The following is a 22309-nucleotide window of genomic DNA, read 5'->3' as shown; positions in this document are numbered from 1 at the left end:
CAGCGCCTATACAGTAAAATGGGTGTGACGTCACACGGGGTGTGACGTCACGTCTTCAGCGGCCAATTGCACGCTTTTCCCGTGCAGGCGGCCATCTTTATTTTGCCACCTACCTGCCTGCCCGATCGAACACGCTGGATCCTGCTGCCGCTGCCCCCCGGACCCCGCTGCTGCCTACCCGCCACTCCCGGATCCTGCTGCCGCCCCCCCCCCCCCCCCCCCGCTGCCGACCCGCCCGTGCGAAATCGGGAGAAGGGACTACCGGATGCCGCTGATGGCTGCCCGCCCCTCCCCCCCCCCCGCTGCCGACCCGCCCGTGCGAAATCGGGAGAAGGGACTACCGGATGCCGCTGATGGCTGCCCGCCCCCCCCCCCCCCCCCGCTGCCGACCCGCCCGTGCGAAATCGGGAGAAGGGACTACCGGATGCCGCTGATGGCTGCCCGCCGCCCACCGGCCGCCTGGACCCACGGCCCTCCGACAGGTATTTAACATTTTTTTATTTTTTTATATAACACACAGGTTTTTTGTTTTTTACACTTTTTTACACTTCCTGCTGCCTGTCATTTCAAATGTCATTTGAAATGACAGGTACCAGCGCACCCAGGTTTTTTGTTTTTTACACTTTTACACTTACCGTAGCAGGCCCGAGCCTTGCTACTTTTTCGTTTGTTTTTTTTTTGCTTCGGGAGGAGGGGACCGGACGGGGCTGCAGGAGACCGGACGGGACCAGGGCGGGTAAGCAATGTTTTTACACTACACTACACTAACTCCTACTAGGGGGAGGCGGTAAACTAGCAGGTTAAGGCCGCGGCAAAACAGCGGGTTACGGAGGAGATAATATTAGCGCCCGTTACAGTATCGCAGTGGAATAGCTAATTCCTTCATTATACAGCTTTTTCGTTCATTTACATGCTGGGTGCGGAAAGGGTTGCGGAAAGGGTTTAGGAAGCGCTAAGGACGCGTGAAACTGGAGACTGTATCGCTGAATGGCCTTACTCGTCTGTATTGTGCGCTCCCAGCACGTTACAGACGGGGAATCTTTAACTCAATGTTACTGTATCGACCTGACAGTGAGTTTTGCCACCCTTGGGAGCATCACAGTCTGGCAGTCCCTCCTCCCAACTCGCAGACTTCCACCGCCGCTGTCCCCCACCCCATGCGTGAAAACCTGTCTCACACCACACCTCCTCTCCCTTCCAAAGCAGCGGAGAGGCCCCGAGGCCTAAAGCAGCCGCAGCTTCCTCGCTCCCTGCCCGTCCACGGGGGCCCGACGATGAGCCAGCACGCACTCACAGTCCCCGTTACCTTGCACGGGGGCTGCCTGTGTAAAAGGGAAACCATGCGCTGGTTCATTATCCCTCCGTGCAGGGAAGGGAGGCTGGTGATGCTGCTGCCACGTGCAGCAACGGGGCCCAGGGGCCACCACGCCGCAGAGCAGAGGGGGTGTTCCTGCCACCCCAACAATTTCCACCTCGGGTACCTTACAGATTAGTGCTGCTAGCCCTGATCCCGCCCCTTCTGGGCTATGCATGCCCACCGGTGCTTCCTGATAGGCACAGAGGTTGGGTGGGGGTGGATGGTGTTAGAAGGCAATGAGATACATTTTACATTAAAAAAAAAAAAAAATCACTTTGCCATCCTGGAGTGGTGTACGTGTGTAGCCGTGGTGCTGTATTTTAGTGCTGCGAACCATTACGAAGATCTTTCAGCCACTGCTCCCACCAAACGAAATAATACGTTCTTTCACAAAGGCGTTCACTACTGTTTGCTCAGTGCCAATTGTTGTTTACTTTTTTGGTCTTTAAAGCGGGACTTGATCTTGTGTGTGCATGTGCCTAGCGCTGTTTCATTTTTCTGGTGCCTGAAGAAAGTTCCCTAAAGTGAGCCAAAGCTCTACCGGGTCCTCCTTAATTTGTCTCCTCCGCGTTTTACCTTAAGTCACCCTGCCCCCCCCCTTCCACCCAGTCATTGGAACACAGCTTGGAAGGAGCGATATCGACTGATCCATTCCACACTCTTTTGCAGGGGTGTTTACACCTACCGGGAGGCTGACAAGAATGTGTCACAACCAAAAACGTGGCTGAGGCTGAGCTCAAACACAGGAAGAAAGGATGCAAATCTTCGATACAGCTGTAACTCACACCACCCCCAACCGTGTTAGCTGCAGTCCTTGCGTCCCTGGGTGCCAGGCATCCCCCACCCCCACCTTGGCTGCTTCCTGCACTGACTGCAGAACTGAGCTACCGTGCAAGCTGCAACTGCTTAAAGCGACACAAGCAGCAAAAACGTGGGGCGTGTGGCAGCCCAAACAAAGTGTCCCTAGGCTTATGGCGCTACCTGATCCCCTCATGTTTTATTTTATTTTTAAAATCATTTTCTTTCACGCACTATGGGATCTGTAGTTACCTTTCTCCCAGTTGAAAGAACTACTAGAACCAGAAGACAATCCTAGAGGTGGGGAGAGGAGTCAAAAAGCCGGGACAGGGTTGACCTGTCCAGGGGACATGAAGTTGGCTGGTTACTGGCAATTATTTTATACACTAACCTGGTAATTTATTTTCTAACTTTGTTACTCTGATATTAAGTGTGTAATTAATTAAAAAATGGGAAAATTGTTTCTTTTAGTAACTTTTCCCAGTAAGTACACAGATATTTTCTGTGGCTTGATTATGAGAGGCAGTGACTCATAATAAGAACGAGTGGGAGAGGGTGTGGCCTAGTGGAGATATGAATGGGCTGGAAAACCAGTAGATCAGAGTTCAAATCCAGTTTCACTGGCACGCCTTGTGACCTTGGACAAGGCCTCTTGTCTCAGGTAACCACTTAAGAGTGTAAGCTCTTAGGGTGTTATATAAATACCAAAAGAAAGAAGTGCTACTTGCAGCGTGTGATGATTGAGAGGTGCTGATACTTATATCAGAAAGTGTTGGTGTTGTGTGTCAATGAGACTGTATTATTTTGCAAGCACTGTACACATTTGTCTTGCCAGAAATTTTTCTTGATTCTCCAGAGGCACTGATACGGATATGAGATGGGGCTGGGAGGAAGGCTGAGTGTCTCGGTTTTCAACTTTGCAACAGGGTCCAGGCCTCCTACCCTAGGCCACCTGTGGTAATAAAGGCTCTTTGCTTCTACTCTTCTTTAGCAGGACTGCCAGGATGTAAGGTCTGATTTAGCCCTATGGAGAGCTGCTAATACAGACCCTCTGGGGCCGATGCAATACACTGCACTCAGCCGAGTGCAGTTTAACCCGCAGTAGGACGCGGGTTGTATAGGCGCTACCTAATCCCCTCATGCAATTTCTGAGCTGACATTTTTGTGCTCAGAAATTAACGCCTGTCCGGAGCAGGTGTTAATTGCTGAGCGCTCCTAAAAATAGTACAGAAAAGCAGAAAAAAACTGCTTTTCTGTACATCCTCCTACTTAATATCATTGTGCCCCTAGTGCCCCCTTGATAACACGTCCCCTAATTTAAATATTGCATGGCGCCCCCAGGAGGGGTGCCTGGGGGCGCATTAGGAAAGCAGGTGCTGAGTGTTCAGTGCCCACTTTCAGCGCATGTTTATTGCATCAGCCCTCTGTGCATCCACACATAAATGGATAAAGTAGTTTGGCTGCCATGTTAATCCACTAGAATGTAAGAAATAAAAACAAAATGTATTTATTTGATTATCAAGCGGTTGACTCCGGTTGATTATGGAAATGTGCCCCAGTCCAAACTCTTGTAGTAGTGCAAGGCCATACACCAGTGAACAGTACAGAGACTAAAGCAGTTAATGGTGTCCAGGATTATTCACCAGAGCAGGAGGTTTCTGAGCCAGGTAAAGACCCTGGAAGAACAGAGAAGCAATTTTTTAATATCCTATCAGAGCATTTGCTATAGCGGGGTTACTTTGTGCTACTATGAACTCAAATGTCATCATCAACACTGTTAGAAAGGCAAAGGCAGGTAAAGGACACCCAGTGCAGGCAGGGCTGGAGCTTCCATTAGGTGAACCAGGCAGTTGCCTAGCGTGCCACACCTTGTGGGGGGCTGGCAAAATCGTGGGACGAGGTCCAGAGTTGCCCGCAAATCCTAAATCCTGCCAGCGGCTAAAAAGTACAGGAGCTGCCGCCCAGCAGGTAAGTCTTGGTGGAGGGGGTGCAAAACAGAAGGTTGCTTAGGATGGCCCTGAGCACAGGTGAGAGAAAGGTGAAGGCAGGCAGAGTGCATCCAGAGCAGAGGCGAGAAGGGAAGCAGCAGGTAACTAGGACCCAGGAAAAGTGTTGGAGTTTCTGGCTCTGCTGATAATTGAACCTGCTGCTCTCTATCTCTTCACCCTCCTCTTTATGGAAGCATGACTGCAGCTTCTCCCAGGAGACAGTGCTGCCTGTAAACAGACGCAGGGAAGGTATCCTGGCAGCTCAGCTTGGCACAGGGAACACATTGTTCTGGCACAGCCACTGTCTAAATAGAGAGAGAGGAGGAGAGGAGACAGAATTTATCCTAATGGGGTGCAAAACTACCGAGTTATCTGAAGCACACAGTTCCCTCACGCTCCCTCCTTCCCTTTCTCTCTCTCCATCTCCACCCCCTCTCCTTCTAATATTCCCCCCCCCCCTCCCGCCCTTTCTTCACTTCTCATTTTAGAAATTAGTGAATTAAACATTCCTTTTGGGAATCATTTATTTGGCTTATTATCACGCAGTATTTCGTCATACACATCTTGCTTAGCTGAGACCTCCATGTAATTCGTTAACACAATACATTTTTTAACTTTACATTTATTCTTAATAATTAAAAGTTGATTGCCCCATCCCTTTTCTCTCCCCCACATATTTTCCCTCCAGCCTGCCCTTCTCTTTCTGTCCTGTCTTTCTCTCTTGTAAAAACCAAGATTTTCTTTATTTAGTCTCTCATTAGAAGCTCTTACCATTATTCTTGGTTACACCTGCCCTTCATCTCTCATCCCAGAGGGATCCCAATGTACTTTGTCCTTAGAATATTCCGGAGACATTCTACAGCCCCTCTGGGCTGTGACCGTCTGGGTATCAGTTTTGATGGCTGATTCCTAACAGTTATTTACAGGGAATTCATAATGAAACAAGCGCACTGGCAGGGCGGAAGGCTTCAAAGGATGACGGGAAGGCAGGAGAGAGAGAGAGAGAAAGGCAAGTGGATGCAGAGTGGAAAACGGCAAGAAAGGGAGAAGGGTTGCCACCTCATCCCCAGGTCAACGAAAAAAAAGGCCGCTCGTTTTGGACTTGTAATTCAGAAATTATCTTAGGGAACTGCAAAACTCTACATGCGATGGAGCAGCAGGAGGACTACGGCAGCTTGTTCAGTGGACCCGGGATAAAAAGACAACCGGGGGGGCGATAGAGGCAGCCCATGAAAAGACAGCACGTGCGTGTGTGAGAGGCAGATGTGGAGAAAAACGTAAATGCAAGCACGGAAAAGGAAAAAGATAACCTGGGAAAATGTAGGAAAAGTGAGAAGCCAGGGATGTGACCCTGCACTATGGATATTTCCCCATCATTTCTGTTTTTTTACTGATGCACAGTCCCATTCCAGCTTCTGCAAGCACAGAGTACTGTAGTCCAGTCCCCAAACTCCAGAAGTCCAGACCATCATTTCCAGGCACGTAAAAGGAATTCTACATTACAAAAGAGTTCCTTCAAATTCATTTGTAAATAGTGGGGTTCAAACATTCAAGGCAAGTTTGCTTACCAGAATCAGCGCTTTCCATAGATAGCAGGATGAATTAGCCATGAGATGTGGGTGATGTCTCTCCAAGCTAGTAGAACTTTGAGTTCTACTGAGCATGTGCGGGAGTTTCCACTATAGCTCCTCAGTCTGTTCCCAAAGCAAATAGCATAAAAGGAGTTGGCTATCCAGGGAGGAGGGTGGGCGATTCACGGCTAAAACAGCATTTACGGTAAGCAAACTTGCTTTTTTCCATTGATAAGTAGGGCCGAATTAGCCATGATCTGTGAGGAGTCCCAAGTTGAGGGTTACAGAGTAGCATATCAGATATAGCAAACCAGACTCCACCATGGAGAACAGACTTATTTGAAACTGTTTGACGCAAGACTAATTGCCCCACTGCACTATCCGTGCAAGCCAGAGCATCTAGACAGTAGTCTGAGATAAAAATGTGGACAGATGACCAGGTTGCTTATTTACAGATGTCTTCGATGGATACTTCTTTCATGTCAGTGATGCAGGACACTGTTGTTCGAACATGGTGGGCTCTGACTGGACTAGTTATCCAATTGGAAAGTGTCTGTTTTGTGACAGGTGTGCCTAGTGTGGATCATAGGAGAAGAACAGTTGAGGCATCTGTCTGTGGAGAGGCATTTGGTGCTTATAGTAGGCCAGAGCTCATTTGCTATCTAGAGTATGTAATAATTTCTCACCTTCATGTGTGTGAAGCTTTGAGTAGAAGGCAGAGAGAGTGATTGGCTGATTTACGTGAAATGCAGAGACCATTTTCTGTAGAAACTTACGATATGTGCGCGGAGCCACCTTGTCATGGAAGAATTAAAGATAAGGGGGTTAGTGAACCAAGGCTTGTAGTTGGCTTACTCTGCGTGTGGAGGTGACTGCAACTAGGAAGATTACTTTCCAGGTCAAATACTTTAAAAGCACAGACTTCAATAGTTTGAATGGAGCCTTCATCAGTGTGGTGAGAATCATGTTAATATCCCAAGATACTGGTGGTTTCCAGATTGGTGGACAGAGATGTACAAGTCCTTCCATGAATTTGGAGACTAGAGGATGCAAGGAGACAGGCATTCCATTTTCAGGAGTGTGACATACTGCAGTGGCACTGAGACGGACATAGACAGATGTGGTTGCCAACCCAGTCTGCGATAGGTGACGCAGTTAGGATTAAGAGATGCAAAGGTTCACAGGTAAATGGGTCCAACGTTCATGTGGCACACCACTGCAAATATCACTTCTACTTATGAGTAATTGCATCTTGTGGATGGTTTTCTAGCTAAGAGGATTACATTTTGAATGGATACCAGTAAAGACCATTGCACTAGGACCAAGTGCTTAACATTCATGCTGCTAGGTTGAGCGTTGGTAGCACTGGGTTTTTCTGTGTCAGCAAGGTAGGACTGTCACCTGGTCGTACGGGAGGCTTGATGGAGAATTGTACCAGATAAGCATACCACAGTTGCTGGGCCCATGCCAGCGCTATCAAGATCATTTTGGCACGATCCCCAATAAATTTCTGAATGGTCTCTGCTATGAGTGGTATCAGTGGAAAAGCATACACGAGAAGGGACGAGGAATGCATCTGGAGTTTCCCCGCAGAAGACTGGGTCAAAAGGAAAAGAAGTGGTTTAACTTTCAGTTCCCTGTTGCAAAGAGGTCTATCCAAGGCCATTGTCAGAGCTGAAAGAGGTGGTTCACCATGAACTGATGTAGGGACCACTCGGATGGTTGCAATATCTGGCTGAGTCTGTTGGTCGCCTGTAATTAGGCAGTGATTGGGATCACAAATGTGCAGGGTTTCCTGACAAAGGATCCAAGACCCTGTTCCATCCTGCTAATATAGAATATTGGGATTTGTTTATCTGTTTGGATCATTTATGTGTTTTGCTTGTAGAATGTGACAGAAAACCTTTAGCGCAAGATGAATTCAAGCATATTGATTTGTAAATGACTCTCTTGAGTGAACCATAATTCCTGTGTTTTGTACTTACCAGTGTGAGCCCCAGCTGGAAGTGGGGCATCCGTAACCAGCACCAGCTGATGGAGGCGTATGCTGCTATGGAACCGCTGCAGTTGTAAACACCAGTGGATTTTCTGTACCATCTCTGTGGTTACATTTTATTCTGGTGTGCAGGGGCTGTAGGCACTGGTTCCACTGTGTCCTCAGTACCCACTGCAGATGGCGCATTTGTAAGCGCATTAAGGGGACTAGGTGAATAGCCGCTGACAGATGACCCAGCAGTGTAAGTACATGGCGGGCTATAGTCAGAGTTGAAGCTAATATCAAGGCAGTAACTTTGCAGAGAATAGTGATTCTGTCAAGAGGGAGGAACACTTTTGCCTGTATTGTATCTATAATTGCCTCAATGAACTGAATGCATTGGGCAGGTTCCAGAACAGGCTACTTGTAGTTGATGAGAATCCTCAGAGAATGAAGGAGGCGAATTATTGTCTGGGTATGTACTTGAAGGGCATTCTTCAACGATGCTACCAACAGCCATTCGTCTAAGTAAGGGAATATCCTAATTCTCTAGCAACGTACCACTAGGCACTTTTAGGCCGATGCAATACCGTGTGCTCAGGCTAGCACACAGGTTCACTCGCAATTGGACGCATGTTTTGGACACACATCCATAACCCCTGATGCAATAAGGGGATCAGCCTGTCCAAAACGCACGTCCAAACCAGTGCATAGCTAATAACATTCATCACATGTGAATGCCATGTTGATGAGGCTATTAGCTATTACCTCCTTCTGTAAAAAATAACCATGCGCCCGACTCACATATTTTAACCCTCAAAACTTAATGCCAACTCCTGAGCTGATGTTAAGTCTTAAAGAGCCCCAAAAGTTTAACAGAAAAGTAGAAATATTGCTTTTCTGTGGTTCCAACAATATTGTAGCAATATTAAGTTGGAGGAACCACAGAAAGCAGCAATGTAAGAAAACATTTTTTAAAAATGTCTTGATTGCGATCAGGTTAGAAACAAGGACACTCAATTTATGAGCGTCCATTTTTCTAATGCCTCCTTTTTAATGCAGCGACTCATTAGCTTACTGTATCGCGCACCCAGGAGAGGTAGACAGGCGCTCATTAGGAATGTGGGCGCTCTTTCATAAGTGCCTGTTTTTCCCATGGGGATATTGCATCTGCCTGTTTGTGATGACTTGCGGAGCATACAAGAGTCCAAACGGGAGAATCTTGTATTGGTAGTGTAGGTCACTCACTATGAAGCAGAGGAATCACCAGCAAAAGGGGTGTATGGGAATGTGGGCAGAGACATATTTGAGATCCAGCGAGCACATCCAGTGAAGGGAAATATCGTGCCCAGGGAGGCCATTCTGAACTTTTTCTGGCAAATGTTACGATTGAGCTTTTGAAGATCCAAAATGGGTCACAGACCTCCTGTTTTCCTTGGAATTAAGAAGTTTTGGGAGTAGAACCCCTAGGTGCAAAAAGACATTGGAATCTCCTGAACTGAGTTCTTGTGTAGGAGTTGGTGTACTTCCTGCCTCAGCAATGTTAAATGAGAGGGATCGATGAGTGGTAATGTAATGTGTGGGATTATTGGCTGTTTTAGAAAACTGAGGTAATAACCGTGTTGTACTATATTCAATACTCACTGAACTTGGGTGATCTGCCTCCAGAATGGTAGGAAGGATTGGATTCTGCACCCCACTCAAGAAGTCAGTTCTGGATAGGGAGTGGTCAATAGCCTGACACTGTCTTGGCTGGTTGTTGTTGTTGCTATTTTGGCTGACATTGTTCACAAGGTTGGGAGCATAGTTGTGCCCCTTGAGGCTGTTGCCTGGTGGTTTGAAGGGGTAGCAGTTGGTATTATTGATACGATCTATATGGCTTCCTCTAATAATGCAGCCTCTTATAAGAAAATTATGGGTGTCGAACCCCAGCATAGGGTTCTGTAGATGTCGACAAGGACTGAATGGCAACATTTTGCTCCTTTATCTGGGAAATTATATTTTTTAGTTTTTCCCTATAAAAGGTTCTCTCAAAGACAAGGGAGGTTCACTAATTTTTTGTGGACATTCTCTCTGATTCCACTGGCCGTTAGTCATGCCATTAGACGAGTCTCTATTGAAGCTGCAGATGTGCATGCAGTCATATCTAACAATTCGTAAACTGATCACAGAAGATGTCTCATGGCCTTTTCCAGGTCATAAAGAGCGGTAGGTGTGATCTCACTGGACTCGGATCAACTAAAAGGTCTGTTTGGATACATTCATAGATATATTATACCGTATAAAATTAGTGTTGAGTTATCCTAGCAGTGAGCCAAGTGCCCTGGAAAATCTTTCTTCCAAAGTCACCCAGAAGTCGGTGGTCCTTCCCCAGAGGAGCATTCGAGTGGATGCAAGACTTTTTTTCTTTTTTTTCATCAAGGATTCAACCACAATTGAATCCAGGAGACTTCTTCATACTGAATTTTAAGTCCAACTTTCAGGCCACCATGAATCCTGAGAAACGGGTTTCCCACATTTTCATGAGCAAGGTGTCCAACACAGCACAGTGGCTCAGCTGGGATGTCTAGAATTTTCAAGATGCCCAGGACTTCTGTCCTAGGGTCAGGGTCTTTTCAGACTTCAGTCTTCAACACTGTTCCCATCTTCTCCATGACACGAGAGTATGTGAAGTCTTCTGGTGGAGGAGTAGTGTGGTTGGGCGCTCCCAGAGATGGATCCAATGGGATATCTGTCGAGCTGCCTGGGGACTCCCTTGGAGAATGTTCACTGGACTATGAGGAAGGAGGCAATCTGAGAGGGGTCTGAGTGGTTGGAGGTCCCGGTGGTGGAGGTGGACACTCTTTAGATGCCGATTTCCTTTTGTTGGAAGAGGAGGATGTATGAAATGATAGAGCTTTTGGCATGACCCTCTCTGGCAAAGCAGAAACTATCAGATAAACTGATGGAAACAAAGTGGGGTCAGCCTGAGGCAATAAAGAAGTGACATTTTGGAATATGTCCTTAATCTGTTCCATCGCTTATTGGGATCATTGTCCTGGGGTCAGAGATGGAGTGTCTTCTTCTGAGACTAGAATTTGTTCCTGCTCCAGCGGATGGTATGGTGGCAGCAGAAGGATGGAGCAGATGTGTTCCAAAGTATGAAAATGGAGACCCTGGGTCGGTAATTGTAGTACTGGGAGGGCTCCGGTTAGGAGAGGCAGAAGGTGAAGATCAGACTCTGCTCTGGAGGATGTAGGTGCTGCATATCTCTGAGTGGGTAATGCTGCTCTTAAGATTTCTCCTATATTCCTTTCTTGAAATGACCCAGTAGCACCAGATAATAGTAGTCATCCCTTTTTACCTTTTGGAAGCCGCTGAGTGAGGAGATAGCTGAAAGAGGTCTGATTCATTGTCTGAATTGGTCGATATAATGAATTGCGAGACGCGATGGGCAGTGAGAAAACTGTTACCTTGACGCACCTGCCCTGACTCAGTTTGCATCAATGTAGCCCATCTAGGCTTTGAAGATTTATGAGCAACATCCTTTGACTTATAGTGCGTTGGTTTCTTCGACATCATAGGCAATGGCTGCGTCAAAGACGTTGGGTGTTTTTGTGCACGTTGCTTCCGATGGTTAGCCTTATGCATCATGTGCTTTGATGTATTCTTCGGGTACATCAAGGGGTGTGAAGCTGCAGGTACCGGGAATCAGAAGGCTTCAATCTTGGCCACCCTGGACCGTTTTGCTCTTGGGGACATCCTACGGCATGCTAGGCAGTTAGGTTGGTCATGCTTCAGGCCCAGGCAGATATAGCACAATCATGATCATCAGTGAGAGACATTATGTAGCCACAAAAGCAGGCCTTGAAACCACTGGTGGTCTTTCTGGCAGCCATGCGAGAAAGAATGGTTTTCTTTTTTTTTTTTTTTTTTAAGATCCCTTGGTAGAGAGGATTAACACTGAAAAGTGCTGTTGTGGGTCATAGAAAGCAAGAAAAAGAGACTAAGGAACCAAAAATTATGAGAAGAGACAAGAAAGCCGTCTATGCAGAATGCAGAAAAAAAATCGACTGAGGAGCTACAGTGGCAATGCCCAAGCAAAAACTCCCGCACATGATCGATAGAGCTCAAAGCTCTACTAGTTTGGAGAGAGAGTTTTGTTCAATACTGCCTGATGATGTCACCTACAGATGATGGCTAATTCAGCCCTGCTTATCGACAGAAAATACAGCACATACAACAAAGTACTTTACACACATAAATAGAACAAAACAGTTAAATATTAACAGACAAAAATGTAACCATGTCTGTTTTCCAATGTTATTGAGGGGCATTTTGGGATGTGGTTTGAAAGAAGATCATAGTTTAGAGCCCCAAAGAGATTAACAGAGTGTTACAGGACAATAAAAAATCCCCAGCTTTTTTTTTTTAAACTAAAAAACACTTGAGCCTGTTCCTCTTTGAATGCAAACGAGCTGGCTGCCCTGTTTCAGAGCCTAGAGGATGATAAGCAGCAGCGGATCTGCGGCACACCATTTCATCCTCTAAATCACGGGCACACCTGAACGTCACAGGTTTAAATCCTCAGGTAGATACTGTAAATCGCAGGCGTCTTGTAATAGGGTCGTAAAGTTGTGTGATGCACTACGAGGACACGGTGCAGCTAAATACAGCCACCTCTTTTCTCTAGGCAGCTGTATTCGTCTACACGGAAAGTGGGCATTTCAGGAGGTGGACAGATTAGGAAGAAAACTATGCCCCTGGGCCTTACTGCTAAGTGGCTTAATGAAGATTGCCCCCATAAATTATCATCAATGCATATTATTTTGGGGGGGGGTGGGGGAGAGCATTCTTTGGTGTTGGCGCAGCGTTCACAGATGTGTTCTGCAGTACAAAGCTGGAGCTCAAGCAACCCGATTGGCCGAAACAGTGATAGTTCCCTGGCATGACAGAATCAAAGTGCTTGAATTGATCAGAAAGTTTGCGTTATCTACGTCTTTTTATTCCCCCCTCCCCCCACCAAATCATCATATCCTCCTTGAAAGAAAGCCCCCCCTATATTAAATTTTGAACAAAGCACTGTTGTTCATGATTGTTCAGTCTGGGTTCTTCCTTCATTGCCTCATGCTTTCAGGTCATTCACTGACACCAGAAGTCATGTCAAGTTTGGGTTATTCTAACTCTGAGAGTGCTAGAGAAACACTGAAGGAAGCATCCTGTGAACATTGAACTTAAAAGGACTAGGATCTGGGCCTGATGCTGCTCCCTCCCCCACCTGCTGTGCGACCACAACCTGAAGATCTGCACCTGCAGAAGGAAGAAACCATTCGCTGAATGTTTTCAGCTTCAAAGGTTTCAGCAAGTGAAATCTGTATTAGGCCCCTTCTCCAGTGCTTTGCCTGGTCACTCCTTGACTCTGGTAGTGCCGAATGTGGGGCTAGACGTCATTTTTAGGCTGCTGATATAAGAGGAAAGTGCAGCCGTGTACACACAGGTCTCAGCATGCAGTGTGCTCATGAACGGAGATGTGTCCCCACACTGCTCATTAGTAAATAGACCTATGTGAAATGACAGTGTGTGGGTTAGTTTTTGCGTGTACATGCAGTGTGCATGTGTGTGTGTATTTATTTATGTATTTAAAAATTATTAATTGCCTAACAGTTAAAAACCTTTCCAAGTGATGTACAACATATTACAATGTCCAAACAAATCCTCTTAAATTACATTAACAAGTCCCCCACCCCACCAAAAAAAAACCTCCCCAAGTTAATACAATAAAATAACCAATTCAGTCAGAACACGTTTCCCATTAACCAGGTTTCTAACAGTTTCCAAAATCTAAGAAGATCTTTTTCTTCCCTTAGATTTAATGGGGAGTCATTCCACAACCTTGGAACAGAGAGAATGATCTACTCCTTAAACGTAAGACTGATGCTCTTAAACTGAATTGTGGGATGGCAGACTCAAACCAGCTTCATTCAAACCTAAAATCTAACTCCCCTGCTGAATTCCACACAGCTCTGCCAGTCCTGTTCTACAGCAGTCCCCTGCTATTCCAGTACTGAGACCTCCATACACAGCTCTGCCAGTGACCTCAGTCCTGACCTGCAGCACCTCCTGCTAGTCCAGTACTGAGACCTCCATACACAGCTCTGCCAGTGCAACTCAGTCCTGACCTGCAGCACCTCCTGCTATTCGAGTACTGAGACCTCCATACACAGCTCTGCCAGTGACCTCAGTCCTGGCCTGCAGCACCTCCTGCTATTCCAGTACTGAGACCTCCATACACAGCTCTGCCAGTGACCTCAGTCCTGGCCTGCAGCACCTCCTGCTATTCCAGTACTGAGACCTCCATACACAGCTCTGCCAGTGCAACTCAGTCCTGACCTGCAGCACCTCCTGCTAGTCCAGTACTGAGACCTCCATACACAGCTCTGCCAGTGCAACTCAGTCCTGACCTGCAGCACCTCCTGCTATTCCAGTACTGAGACCTCCATACACAGCTCTGCCAGTGCACCTCAGTCCTGACCTGCAGCACCTCCTGCTATTCCAGTACTGAGACCTCCATACACAGCTCTGCCAGTGACCTCAGTCCTGACCTGCAGCACCTCCTGATATTCCAGTACTGAGACCTCCATACACAGCTCTGCCAGTGACCTCAGTCCTGACCTGCAGCACCTCCTGCTAGTCCAGTACTGAGACCTCCATACACAGCTCTGCCAGTGCAACTCAGTCCTGACCTGCAGCACCTCCTGCTATTCCAGTACTGAGACCTCCATACACAGCTCTGCCAGTGCACCTCAGTCCTGACCTGCAGCACCTCCTGCTATTCCAGTACTGAGACCTCCATACACAGCTCTGCCAGTGACCTCAGTCCTGACCTGCAGCACCTCCTGATATTCCAGTACTGAGACCTCCATACACAGCTCTGCCAGTGCAACTCAGTCCTGACCTGCAGCACCTCCTGATATTCCAGTACTGAGACCTCCATACACAGCTCTGCCAGTGCAACTCAGTCCTGACCTGCAGCACCTCCTGCTATTCCAGTACTGAGACCTCCATACACAGCTCTGCCAGTGACCTCAGTCCTGGCCTGCAGCACCTCCTGCTATTCCAGTACTGAGACCTCCATACACAGCTCTGCCAGTGACCTCAGTCCTGACCTGCAGCACCTCCTGCTATTCCAGTACTGAGACCTCCATACACAGCTCTGCCAGTGCACCTCAGTCCTGACCTGTAGCACTCCCTGTTATTCCAGTACTGAGACCTCCATACACAGCTCTGCCAGTGCAACTCAGTCCTGACCTGCAGCACCTCCTGCTAGTCCAGTACTGAGACCTCCATACACAGCTCTGCCAGTGCAACTCAGTCCTGACCTGCAGCACCTCCTGCTATTCCAGTACTGAGACCTCCATACACAGCTCTGCCAGTGCACCTCAGTCCTGACCTGCAGCACCTCCTGCTATTCCAGTACTGAGACCTCCATACACAGCTCTGCCAGTGACCTCAGTCCTGACCTGCAGCACCTCCTGATATTCCAGTACTGAGACCTCCATACACAGCTCTGCCAGTGACCTCAGTCCTGACCTGCAGCACCTCCTGCTAGTCCAGTACTGAGACCTCCATACACAGCTCTGCCAGTGCAACTCAGTCCTGACCTGCAGCACCTCCTGCTATTCCAGTACTGAGACCTCCATACACAGCTCTGCCAGTGCACCTCAGTCCTGACCTGCAGCACCTCCTGCTATTCCAGTACTGAGACCTCCATACACAGCTCTGCCAGTGACCTCAGTCCTGACCTGCAGCACCTCCTGATATTCCAGTACTGAGACCTCCATACACAGCTCTGCCAGTGCAACTCAGTCCTGACCTGCAGCACCTCCTGATATTCCAGTACTGAGACCTCCATACACAGCTCTGCCAGTGCAACTCAGTCCTGACCTGCAGCACCTCCTGCTATTCCAGTACTGAGACCTCCATACACAGCTCTGCCAGTGACCTCAGTCCTGGCCTGCAGCACCTCCTGCTATTCCAGTACTGAGACCTCCATACACAGCTCTGCCAGTGACCTCAGTCCTGACCTGCAGCACCTCCTGCTATTCCAGTACTGAGACCTCCATACACAGCTCTGCCAGTGCACCTCAGTCCTGACCTGTAGCACTCCCTGTTATTCCAGTACTGAGACCTCCATACACAGCTCTGCCAGTGCACCTCAGTCCTGACCTGTAGCACTCCCTGTTATTCCAGTACTGAGACCTCCATACACAGCTATGCCAGTGCACCTCAGTCCTTACCTGCAGCACCCCCTGCTATTCCAGTACTGAGACCTCCATACACAGCTCTGCCAGTAAACCTCAGTCCTTACCTGCAGCATGCTCTATATTAGATCTTGCCCATGATAATAAGTTTGCACTTTAACGCTGCTACCTCCTTGCACTTCCACTCCAACAGAATTGTTTGCAATTAACACAAGCCACCACTTGTATCTTTTGTTTCACTCTAGTTTCTTCAAAGCACATTCCACAGAGACACCTGTGTTTGGTACTGAAGGCATTTGGACGTTGGTGCACAGTTGGAAGCATGAAGACACCAGTGATCTGCTAAGCAAGTCAGCAGAACAATAGGAGAACAGATTGTTCTGTCTCATGCCTGTCAGCTCAGCTCAGCTCACTTCACCTTATCTCATCTGGCAGCTTGAGCACCAGTTTGGTTACTAAATTCTCTTTATCTCAAAGCACTCTGGGAACTGTAGTCTTGGTTTCTAAACAAGAGAAGGACTATAAATCCTGGAATGACAAGAGACTGGACTAAGAAGCAAGAGTCAGCTTCAAGTCATACAGGTGATGTGCAGTCAGAACTATGTGACAAAATGTTTGTCTGTATCTCAGGATTCAACAGTGGCTGACAAAAATTTGAGGGATGGCCATATGATGTAGCCTGGTTAAGAAAACCCAGAATGTGTCTGCTGTCATTCACTAAATTTACTAACTCTTATGCTAATACTTGGAAATTCGAGATTTCGGCTTACAAATCAATACAGGGGACACTGGGAGATATACTGGTAAAGAGGGATTTTAATTTTTTTTGTCTGGGCTCCCTGTGGCTCTCATTTTGGGTGCCATCAGGGCCAGGTGCTATCTGATAACAGAGGCCCTAGCCGTGCCTTCCCCACCTCCCCCCAAAACACCTCCCCCCCCCCACACACACACACACACAGACACCTGTGCACAGGGTATTAAAGACAGACATGAAATTACTAGTCATTATCTCTGTCCATAAGAGACCACAATCCAGGACTGTATAGAACCAGTCTGATAAAACAGGTGCACAGTATAAATACATTATCTCTGCATTTATCTAGCAAGTCATTCCATTGCTGCGGTGGTGCCCTGCCTGATATGCTGCTACAGTCAAACTGCCTGCTCTTGCCTATAAAGGTGTGCATGGCACAGCCACTCAGCATCTCTGCTCAGAGTCTCCAGTTCTTCCCCGTATTCTCCACACTACTCAGGTTTCAAGCTTCCAGGTGCCCCGCCCCCATTCTCATTTTTGGACCAAAATTAAAGACTCCTTTCTTCCCGGGATTTTTCTCAGCCTGGCTCTGTGCTGCTGTCTTGTAATGAACCCTGGATAGGATGCCAGTCAAACGCTGTGGGTAAATAAAATAAATGTAGATTCTACTTGTCATACGGTATCTCCCTGTATTTACCATGCATTGTTTAGTGGTATCCTCTGTCTAGCCATACAGTGACCGAGAATAATATAGCCAGGAGTGCAAGAGAAACGGAGTCTGGGAAGCCACTGAGAATAATATAGATTGCTGGGCAGTCTGGATGGGCCATTTGGGCCTTTATCTGCTGTCATTTACTATGAAAGGTTTGTGTAAGTTTTTTTGTTTTTTTTTAATTTGTTTTGCTTTTATTATATTTTGTTGTTGGGGTATTCATTCTGTTTTTAACTATTTATTTATGTTTAATTTGTGTTTAAAAATAAAAAAGCCAGCCAGGGGTCCTCCCTCCCCCACTGCAAAAATGTTGATTCTGAAAAATAAAACTCCCCAATTAACTTTCAGGGCCATATGCCATTCCCCTTTCCCCCTCCACCCAAGCTTTTTTAAATTAAACTTAGCAATCATGATGACCCTACATCCCTCCTCCCGGCGCAATCCTGTCAGACATAATTAGACATAAGATGGGCAACTTTCGAAAGCCTTTATGCAGGTAAATACTGATATAGTGGGGTAAAAGGGTGTTGTGCGAATTGCTCATCTTAAAAGCGACTATAATTACGCACAGTTCAAAGGGAACATATGCCCACGCTTTCTCTTTGAGCACTGGTGCAAAGCCCGCTGGTTTCATTTCAGTTCAGTTTCCATTTAGATGTTGCCCTCCTCCAAAAAAAGGCTCAGAGCGGCTTCCAACAAAGCAATCAAATACAATAACAGACAGAAATATAATAACCTATGCATCAAATAACAAATGCACCACAATAGCGTGTACATCAAATAGCAAAGCTTGAAAACCAATGCCATAAGTATCAATTAAAATAAGATACAACAGGCAGTAACTGTCCCTTTCCCCATGCCGCCTCTCTCAAGGCTCACTTCATCTACTCCAGTTTGCCCATTTGTGTGCTCAGGCTGTGCTCATCATTTCTGCTTTAGAGAAGTCTGAAAGGTGGAATCGCTTCCGTTCTCAGATAATTCTCACAGTGGCATCACAGCAGCTTGAACAAACCGACCAAAACACCAAGGTGAGGGGCAGAAACAGAATGTGTAGCAGAAATCCCAGCAGCTACGCCGAAAAAGGACCTGCGTACTTTAGTTTGAAAGATTGCCCTCCGTACTTTGAATATTAAACTTTGCTGTATATATTTAGGCTGAGGACTAGGGAAGCCAGGGTCCAAACCCCACTTCTCCCTTGCAGTCTTGGGCACATTGCTTTATCTCAGGTAATTCCTCACAGGTCAGTTTTAAAAGGAGCGCATGTGCGCCCATAAATGCACGTATTGGGCACGTGAGCGAAGATACTCTTCATTTTATATCGTGCGTGCAAGTGCACGCGTATCATTTAATCATGTGCAGGGGGGGTGGAGAGAGAGAGGGAGACAATCTGACACTCTATATATCTCCCACTGTAAGAAGGGCACTTTCAGCTCAGGGAGGATTTGGGGAGGGCGGTGTTAAGAGGGTCAGCAGACCAATGTAACACTGCTACTCCCCCAAAACCCACCCTTTGAGCGTGCCCCTCTTACAGTGGGAGATATATAGAGTGTCAGATTGTCTGTCTGTCTCTCTCTCTCTCGCCCCCTGGTGTTCAGGACCCCTCTGGCTCAAAATCCCCGGACGTGCGCGAGTTGCCATGTTCAGCCTTTGCTAAATTTGTAGGTTTATTTATTTATTTATTTAAAAAGTATTTGTATACCTTTTTTAAAAAAGGAATTTTATCAAAACGGTTCACAGATTTAAAACAAAAATAAAATAATCAAAATAAAATGGAATTATTAAACTTTACATAAAAATAGGCAATAACTAGACAGGATGCTAGTATATAAGAATTTTAAAAAGTATAAAAGTTTGGAGCCATGGGCTTATTGTTTTTGGGGGAAAAAGGGGATAGAGGGGGGGGAAAGGGGAACGGGAGGAAGGAGGGGAAGTGGGAGAAATACAGCGTAAAAATTATATAATAAAGGGAAGAAGGGAGAAGGGTATGATAATTGGAGACATGTGAATGAGCAAGTATGTTGTAGTTATGTGTAGCATAAATGGAATTGTAATGGGTGTAATTAAGTTTAGGAGAGTAGGTTCGGTATTGATGGTTAAGTTTAATTAGAAGACGTGTTGAATGCAAGTTGAAAAAGATATGTTTTGAGAGATTTTTTGAAATGAGCAGGGTTGGATATTGAGCGAAGATGGTTTGGTAAAGTGTTCCAAAGTGTTGGACCGGCTATTGAAAAAGCTCTTTTTCTAGTGAGATCTAATCTGGCTTGTTTAGGAGAAGGGATATCTAGTAAATTTTGGTTAAGTGATCTTAAATGTCGTGTCGGTTTGTATATACATGTTATGCATGTAAGTCTTGGTCCCACCACAGAGCACCCATGCCCTGCCCCCTTCTCTGCCTCCTTATTCTTGAGGCCAGCACAGGTTTGTATGCGCAACTTCCCAGCTTCTTAAAATTTGTGTTACTCATGCACAGCGCAGATAGGCGTGTAAGGGGCCATTTTTGCGTGAGCAATGTTTTTAAAATCTACCTGTTAGGCTGCAAGCTCTTAGTAGGGAGAGAGTTCTAAAATAGTGTAAGCCACCATAAACATTATTTGGCAAGGCGGGTTAAAAATCCAAATGTATTATTAGTAATATACCTCCTATTGGGAAAACAGAACAAGCTGGAGTGTACAGAACTACACATTAGCAGAATAACTTATGTTGGTCACATACACAGAACACAGAAAAACTCTCACTAAATACAGAATAAGTGACTACAAATGATAAAAGAAATATGCAGACAGAAACTGAACTCTGCCACTTCTCTGTAGGAAGAAGCAGGGGGAAACAACAGGAGAGGTGGGGCTAGATTAGGGAGCAGAGTAACAACCTGGCCCAGGAAAAGGAAGCAATGCAAATACTAAAGCTGCCATACAACAATAATATGTTGTATCTTCTTTTGGGAGAAGCAGATTGAAAAACTGAACAAATTAGCTTGCTATAGATGTTGCGGCTCCGGGTCGGTCCCGGCCGCTCCTCCTACCTCCGCGGACTTCCGGGGCTTCTCGGGCTTCCTCGGGTCTCCGGGGGCTCCCACCGCGGCTCTCTCCGCGCCTCCGCGCAGCGCTCGGGCCTGCCCCTGCTCCCACCACGCGGCTCCTGCATCGCCGGAGCAGCCGGCGTCTCGCCGCGGCTAGCTCCGCCCCCTAGGGGCACGCGCGCGTCTCGGCCCGATTCTTAAAGGGCCAGGCGCGGGAAATCTGCCTGCATCCTCCCGGTGACGTCAGACGCTGCAGGGCTACTTAAGCCCTGCAGTCCCTCTCCTCAGGGCCTTGCAACGAGGTTCCCAGGGTTGTTCCTGTCTTCAGTTGCTGCGTTCTGCTTGGTGTTCTTCCTTGGCTCCTGACTCGGATCGGCTGACGTCTCTACTTGGCTTCTGACCCCGGACTGGCATTGGTATCTTCTGGCTTCTGACCTCGGACCGGCTTACGTTGACCTCCTGGCTTCTGACCTCGGACCGGCTTTCGTTGACCCTCTGGCTTCTGACCTCGGACTAGCTGACGGCGATCCACTGGTTCCTGACTCTGGTACGGCGAGCAACAACCCTTCGGCTTTCGACCTTGGACTACCGCTGACCAGGCCCCTGCGGGCCCTCCTAAGTCCCAGCGGCCGGGTTCCTACGGGCTCCTCCTGGGGGGACTCCGGCTTCCAGGGTGAATCTCCTAAGTCCCAGCGGCTGAACTCCTACGAGCTCCTCTCGGGGGAGGATCGGCTTCCAGGGCGAAGGTTTCCTCTTCACCGAGCCAGCGCTACCATCACCTCCATCCTCGCCGGGGCCCTTGGTCGCATAGGGCCTCCAGAGTCCCGTCTACGACCTGCCTTCAACCTGTCCCTGCCGCCTCCCGGTCGGGGTCGCTGCTTCTACCACCTACAGCAGCTCTTCCTACGGCTCCGATCGGCCCAAGGGTCCACAAATCCTACAGATTGCAAGGCCATGGACCCGGCGGACCTTGCCGGCCTAAAGGCCATTCCTGGCATTGCCCAGAAGCTGCAGCAACAGCAGTCCTGCCTGGATACGCTGATGTCGGCCGTCCAACGCCTGGCGGATCGCGTAGATGGGGCCTCCGCAGCCCACTCCGCAGCATCTACATCTATGGTCAACCCAACTTCTTCTGTTCCGGTACAGATGCCAGCGCCCCCGAGGTACTCGGGGAACCCGAAGACATGTCGAGGGTTCCTCAACCATTGTTACATCCGGTTCGACCTCCTGCCTGCGCAATTCACCTCAGACCGGGCAAAGACGACGTACATTATTTCGCTTCTGGATGGGAAACCGTTGACTTGGGCTTCCTCCTTGTGGGAGCGCCAAGATTCCCGCTTAAATAACTTAGTACAATTTGTCAAAGCATTCCGGAGGATCTTTGACGAACCGTCGCGGGCCTCCACAGCTGCCTCGGAGCTCCTCCAGCTGAAGCAGGGTAACCGTCCCCTTGAGGAATTTGCGATGGAATTCCAGACCCTGGCTACGGAGCTGGCCTGGGGCGAGGACAGTTTGCATGGGATCTTTTTGGAGGGTTTGTCCTCTCGGCTCCAGGATGAGCTTGCGGCACGAGATCTCCCAGACGACTTGCAGGAACTCATCGAACTCGCTGGACGTGTGGACCGGCGTATCCAGCGCCGCTTCCGAGAGCGAAGGCCCGCTCGGGGATCCTCCGTCCGGCGATCCACTCCGCCGCAAGCCCGGTTCTCTCCTCCTGCAGCCACCGCTCCAGCTACAGAGGAACCCATGCAGTTGGGCCGTGGCCCCCTTTCCTCCGAGGAACGTCAACGCCGACGTGCCCAGGGACTGTGTCTATACTGTGGGGGTCAGGGGCACTTTTTGGCTCGCTGTACCGAGCGTCCGGGAAACGCCCGAACCTAGAGCTCAGCGGGGAG

General features: G+C 47.9%; 1 long non-coding RNA gene across 1 annotated transcript; it reads left to right on the top strand.

Annotated features, from left to right (window-relative positions):
• The first annotated feature begins 1959 nt into the window (after nucleotides 1-1959).
• On the top strand, nucleotides 1960-17555 carry LOC115091657. The gene is made up of 3 exons (XR_003856792.1): nucleotides 1960-2549; nucleotides 13536-13593; nucleotides 16175-17555. It is a non-coding gene; the product is annotated as an uncharacterized LOC115091657 (long non-coding RNA).
• The last annotated feature ends 4754 nt before the right edge of the window (nucleotides 17556-22309 follow it).

This window comes from Rhinatrema bivittatum, chromosome 5 (assembly GCF_901001135.1).
Source record: "Rhinatrema bivittatum chromosome 5, aRhiBiv1.1, whole genome shotgun sequence".
Lineage (NCBI taxonomy): Eukaryota > Metazoa > Chordata > Amphibia > Gymnophiona > Rhinatrematidae > Rhinatrema > Rhinatrema bivittatum.
Note: the sequence above shows the minus strand (reverse complement) of the source record. Positions and strands in the feature narration are given on the sequence as shown.